This window comes from Schistocerca gregaria, chromosome 2, assembly GCF_023897955.1.
Source record: "Schistocerca gregaria isolate iqSchGreg1 chromosome 2, iqSchGreg1.2, whole genome shotgun sequence".
Taxonomy (NCBI): domain Eukaryota; kingdom Metazoa; phylum Arthropoda; class Insecta; order Orthoptera; family Acrididae; genus Schistocerca; species Schistocerca gregaria.
The window spans coordinates 645,518,472-645,525,168 of record NC_064921.1 but is presented as its reverse complement, the minus strand read 5'-3'; positions in this window follow the sequence as shown (position 1 = coordinate 645,525,168).

Sequence of the window (6,697 nt, the reverse complement as noted above, 5' to 3'; positions counted from 1 at the left end):
CAGTGTCCCTAATTTGCTGGGAAGTGGCGGTGCCGTCCCCTACGGCACTGCGTAGGATCCTACGGTCTTGGCATGCATCCGTGCGTCGCTGCGGTCCGGTCCCAGGTAGACGGGCACGTGCACCTTCCGCCGACCACTGGCGACAACATCGATGTACTGTGGACACCTCACGCCCCACGTGTTGAGCAATTCGGCGGTACGTCCACCCGGCCTCCCGCATGCCCACTATACGCCCTCGCTCAAAGTCCTTCAACTGCACATACGGTTCACGTCCACGCTGTCGCGGCATGCTACCAGTGTTAAAGACTGCGATGGAGCTCCGTATGCCACGGCAAACTGGCTGACACTGACGGCGGCGGTGCACAAATGCTGCGCAGCTAGCGCCATTCGACGGCCAACACCGCGGTTCCTGGTGTGTCCGCTGTGTCGTGCGTGTGATCATTGCTTGTACAGCCCTCTCGCAGTGTCCGGAGCAAGTATGGTGGGTCTGACACACCGGTGTCAATGTGTTCTTTTTCCCATTTCAGGAGTTTATTTATATATTTTGGTTCTGGTGAGTGTTTCTCTATATGTTTAGATCTATTTGAAGTATGAGTTATATCACCTCTTTGTACCCTATCTCCTAAGTATGATTGAAACCAATCATTACCTCTGTTATTGCTAATGCTTCTAATTTATTTAATAGAATCTTGTGGTCGACTGATCAAATGAATTAGAAAGATAAAAAAATATGCCTGTGACACACTCATCTTTGTCAAGAGTATCAAGCACAACTTTTGTGTGTTCTACTAAGGCTGACTCTGTATTTTTTACACTTAGGGTACACCAAACCAAGGGTAGGGGAAACCAAACTGCGAGTCGCTTAATGGTTTGTGTTTTTTCAGGTAATTCATTAATCTGTCTGTCATAATTGACTGTATTATTTTTGAGAATGCTGACAGCAGAGAAACGACCAGTAATTTTCTATGTCTTCTGCATTACTTTTCTTAAGTAAAGGTACAACTGTTTCCTGTTTTAACAGCTCTAGAAATTTTCCTGACGTGAAGGATTCATTTACTATATTTGTTAAGGAGCCTTATATAATCTCTACGCATTGTTTCAGTATACACATTGGTACTTCATCTAAGCCTGTTGACTTTTTATTTTTTCGTTTTTAAACAGTTTTATGTACTTGATTCTCTGTGGTTAGAAGTAGCATTATTGCATTTTGTGCAACATTATCTACAGGTGTTACATTTGTTTTGCAGAATTTTTGCTGTAACTTCTCTGCAATACTTGGAAAATGCGCGTATATATAGTTTACTACATGTTGTGGCTTGTTCATTACCTTATCGCCCTTCATTGGCAGTATCTTATTCTGCGTTTGTTTTCCTCTCCCCGTTTCCTCTTTTATAACATCCCAGACTGCCTTACTTTTATTCTCTGCATTATATATTATTTTGTCTTTGAATGACTTTTTTGCAGCAATCAGCACCTTCCTATAGATCTTTTGTATCTACGATAGAAATTTTTAGAATTCTGGATCATTGCGACTCTTTTTCATGGAACTAAGGTATTTAAATGTTAGGGAAGACTTCTTAATACCTGCTGTTACCCGTCTGTTTTTAAGAGATGTTGATATAGACATGCATACTTTTGTAAATGCCTTTTCAAAGTTCAATTTAAATAAAACAGAGAATTTAGAGAATTTCATATCCCCATTGGTTCCCTTACATATCTAATCCCAGCTTGGTTTTCCTAGTTCTTTTGAAAAAATTTTATTTTGATTTCCGATAGCTGTCATTTGTAGGCTTTTAGTTTAGAAAATGATTCGATTCCTGATTTTACAATTGTTATTTGACTGACATGGTCTGGCAGTCCGCTATCTTTTACAGCTAAATCACATTTTGCCACGTGACCAGTTGCTGATGCAGTCATTGTAGTAACCCCTGTTGCACTACTGACCAACAGGGACATGCCAGAACTTTGAAGGATATTTATGAGGGTGCTGCTGGATTCATTTACGGTATTAGTGTTTATTTTAATGTCTCCACACAGAATTATGTTGAACTTTGTACTTGAGACTTTATCTAGAACTTCTGTTAAATTATTGTAAAAAGTGTCCAGATTACCACTGGGAGATCTATACACGCACAAAATGAGTGACGTCTTGGTGGTATCAAGCCCTGTTAATTCAACAGCTGGTATTTCAAAGTGTTTATCTTCATTTACGGTACTGAGGTCATGTCTTGATTTGAACTGTGTTCCTTTTCCGATAATGCATGGTCCTCCACCCACCAAAGCAGTTCTGCAGTAAGAGATTGCCTTTCATACAATGATGAAAGTAAATGATGGATTTCTGTCTCTCTACACAAGTGCTCAATAAAAAATACTGAGCTAAACTTCTAATAGTTGTATTTTTTTTTTTGATTACATGTTTTGATGAAGGATTGTTAAGTCTGTGAAATGCCCCATGTTACTCTTTCCTATGGTTTGTTTTTCTTTGTGACAGCTGGTATGCGTGATATATGGAGTGTTAAAATCTGTCGTCTGAGTGATGGTTTCAGTATTTTTTAAACTGCTGGAGATACGTTTTTATCCTAAAAAAAGACTTCCTTTTCCTATCCATGGCAACAGGTACTTGATATTGTGTGGCCTGATATCCACTCCCTATACTTTCATGAATCAACTGTACCAATCTCCCCCTCCCAGTCCTGTTTACGTGTGCGACATGCCTAGCGAAACCCCATCTGTTAATAGTCCCGGCAGGCTACAGAGAAACATGAGCAAAGCTGGCTGCCCTCACAGACATCCGTAAGCCCACATTGATTCGCCTCGCAGCTCCATCAGGGGGTGGTTGATCATGAAGCCGGATCAGCTCAACAATGTGTACATTGATGCCATGAGTCAGAGGAGATATATTGTCCAGGACACCACCTATCTCATATACCCCACCCCTGTCCAAACTGTTTACTACCCAACCACTGTCACTACATGGCCCTCTTCTAAAGTCCTTACATAAAGAGCCGAAGTCCTCCATTACATGACGTAGCCCTGTATTGAAGATACTGCTAGCCTGGTATGCTGCCCGTAAACGTTCCTGTAACTGAAGGCCTACATCTCGCCCATGGCTACTACCTAGCAGCAGCACTTTCTTCTCCCTAACACTTTGTACATTTCTAGTCTTCTTGGCCTCGGTTGACGTGTGCTGCACATTTCCTGCTCCTCGTTCTACCTGAGGCTCTTCTCCCCTTAACTCTGGCAGATAACTGTTTTGGTGCTGATGATAAAACTGTCAGTTCGCTTTCTCTTTCTTCCTATCCTCCCACCAGCTGTCAGTTTCCAACCACTAACCTCTCTTCTATCGCCCTTGATCCTTATCGGTTCCTTCCTTGCTTCCTCGAACTGTACCTGAAGGGCTCAGATTTTCCTTTCGTGTTCCCCAATCACAATATTCCTACTGCATACACTGCAGTTCTAGTAGACAGCCTCTTCTCCCAACATCCTCCCCACTGCAACCCGCACAGTGAAAATATTTCCTACAAGATCGGCAACGAATTCCTCTACTCACTGCTCTTTAATAGCTCCCAAATTCTCACTCATGGTCAGTTTCGAAAGAATAATTAAAGAATGTTTTAAATTTGTCAAGGACACGAGATTGGTTGTATGTAAACAAAAGACGACACAAATTTCTTATGTGAGGTTGTTATTGTTTTTCTCCTGATTTAGAGATACAAAGACAGAAGAATGAATTAGTAATTACTTTGCTTTTAGAGAATTTACGTTACCAATCGTGGTTGGTCAGGTTTTTAAACGGTTATAACTTGGAAAATATAGGTCTAGATCGCTTCTATCTAACTAGTAAATAACACGAAATGTGTTTCTTAAATGCGCTTTAGAAACGTTTAATTATACTTTTATTGTGACAATAGACACTGACAAAACTAGTAGCTGTCTTTTTTAAACGAATTTTGCACTATCAAGAAAACCTGAATAGAATTTTTTATGTTTATTCGGGTTTGTACGATTATCCGGACTGTAGATTACACGTAATTTTTTCACCCGACCAAACTCAGCTGGGACACTAACCTTCAGTTGTGTGACAAGAACGGACACTATAGCAAGTATACAAAACAAAGAAAATTCTAATTTGACACTATTTCCTCTTACATAAGTTCTTTTAGCGGACAAAGAAAATACCTGTGATCTCACTCGGCGGCCAACCTGAACGTATTAGCACCGTCGTAAAGAAATATAAAGCATGAGAACAGTTACCAAGCCTTGGAGAACCTAATTCTTATATTATCAGTCCATGTAAACTTCTTCAGCAGTATCGAACATCATACCTCAAATACTCCGATTCTCTTCTTTTCCGGTTTTCCACGATACCGAGCTGTGGAACATACGTTCCCAAAAACGTATTTGCTTTATGACGAGTCATATTTTACGTAAGTAGACTTCTACCGACAAGAATTGCTTCCTTTGACAACGCTAGCGTACTGCTTCTGTTTTAGTATCGCCCGCCGTGTACCACTTTGCTTCTGAGGTAGCGGAATTCCTTCATTTCGTTTATTTCCTGGTCATAATTTTGATGCAAAATTTGTCGCTAAGGAAGAAGATTACATTCCCGCCTAACCTTCTTTTTTAATCTGCATGCTTTTCTCTCGGTCATTAATTATTTTTGGCCCCTCTTGATTCTTGTGCGTATCGCATGTTACCCGACGTGCCCTATAGGGTGTACCTATTTCTCTGAGGATTTAAATTACTGTTAATTACTTTACTCTTCCCGACGCTTTTTCTGGGTCGAGAAATGCTATAAAGGGTTCTGATTTTTCTTAAGCCCGGTTTCCATCATCAAGCTCAGTTTCAATGCATGAGCTAACAGGATTGTACGATACTTCTCGTGATTTATCAGGACTGTATGGGTGATATTCTTCAAAATGTCGATGGCATGTTCCCTGTGCCGTTTTACATTTTTAGGAGTAAGATGACTAATTTAGAGGACATTGAATGACGAAACAAAAAATGAAAAACAACATGGTCGGAAGAAAGGAAACGACTACGTAATGAGAAGAAGGTTTAAAATAAAAATAGGAAGAGAAACAAAGGGGCTAAAGTTGTTACCTGAACTTAGTTGGTAAAATGAAGCTAAAAGCTGAAGCTATAGTTGATAACGATGATGGTGGTGGTGGTAATGATACATTAACTGTAATGAAGGAAGATGCAAGGAAACCGGAAAGCGTAAATTTTCATTGTTCAAATAATTTCCTTACATGTCTTACTGGTATTACGTTTCTGTAAGTTAAAGCTCTTAAAAACTTGTTCCCTTCATATTATGCTTCAGTCTTTTCTGTGACAGAATGAGTTTATGAAGGGGGTCTATAGAAAATGGGAGTTCAAAGCGACAAGCGTGTGTTTTTATTTCTGAAAATGTAGCTCGTTCACGAAACGATAGTTTATAAAAACAACGGATTAAAATGCTTTCAGTTACCGTTAACAGCAACGACATCAAAGACTAAACAGGCTCATTTAATTCCTGGAAATTCTAATTTTCCACTTAGTTAACAACGTTGGTAATTTTAAACACTAGTTCAAAATCATTATCCACTCACTTGAGTGGAACGTTGCGTATCTCAGTTTGCTATTGGAGACAGCATTCACGTTGGGGTATAGTGACGAGAAACCGTACACACTACATTCCCTACTCGCAGTTAGCTACTAGCGAACGGCTCCCTATGGACATAGCTAGCTACCTATTTCCCATATATTCTGAAAGTGAAAAACCATTTTATCCACCATACAATGATCATTTATTGAAACACGTCGAAACACTAGCTTCAACATTAATTGTGTATTGCTAGTCAACTTCGATCCGTCGTCTTTTCAAATGCAAAAGTTTATCCATGAAGTGATGTGTGGCGGCGGGTTGATTTTCATATTAATAACCGTAAGTCATACGAGGATATTGAAATTTTTGTAAATACAGAGTCTACATAAAGTCCGGGAACATTTTCGATTATTTATTGCACAAGAACCAAACATTGTACAGATTTCATACATATGTCATTTTGAAGAGAAACCCAGAAAGTTTTTTTTATATGTATACTGCCACAGCATAGTTAGCTCTAGTCGCACACATGTCCAGTTCAGGTGCGGAATGAGGTTTCTGTGTGTTAAAGTTCGACAAAAACAAATGTGCTGATGCCTCTAATGCAACCAGACTCTTTCAGCAAGATGGGGCTCCACCGGGTTTTCATCGTGCAGTTCGTAGGTACCTGAACACGGAGCTGCTACATCGATGGATCAGCTATGCTACAGAAGGGGACAGCTGTTTCATGAAATGGCTTCGCCGATCACCAGATCTCAGTCCGTGTAACTTTTCTCTGTGGGGACACATTAAAGATTAAGTGTATGTACCGCCTCTACCACGTGATGTAGCAAAGCTCCGGGAGAGAATAGGGGAAGCGACTGCCACAGTCGACAATGCCATGCTGGGTCGGATGTGGCAAGAATTCAATTTCAGTACTGACGTCTGCCGGGTCACTCATGGTTTGCATATGGAATGTTTAAAAAAACTTACAGAGTTTCTCTTCAAATTGCAATGTGTATGACATCTGTAAAATTTTTAGTTCTTGTGCAATAAGGAATTGAAATTGTTCCCAGACATTATGTACACCTTGTATTGTTCTCCGTCTTTTCGAGAGCCTGACAACTATTT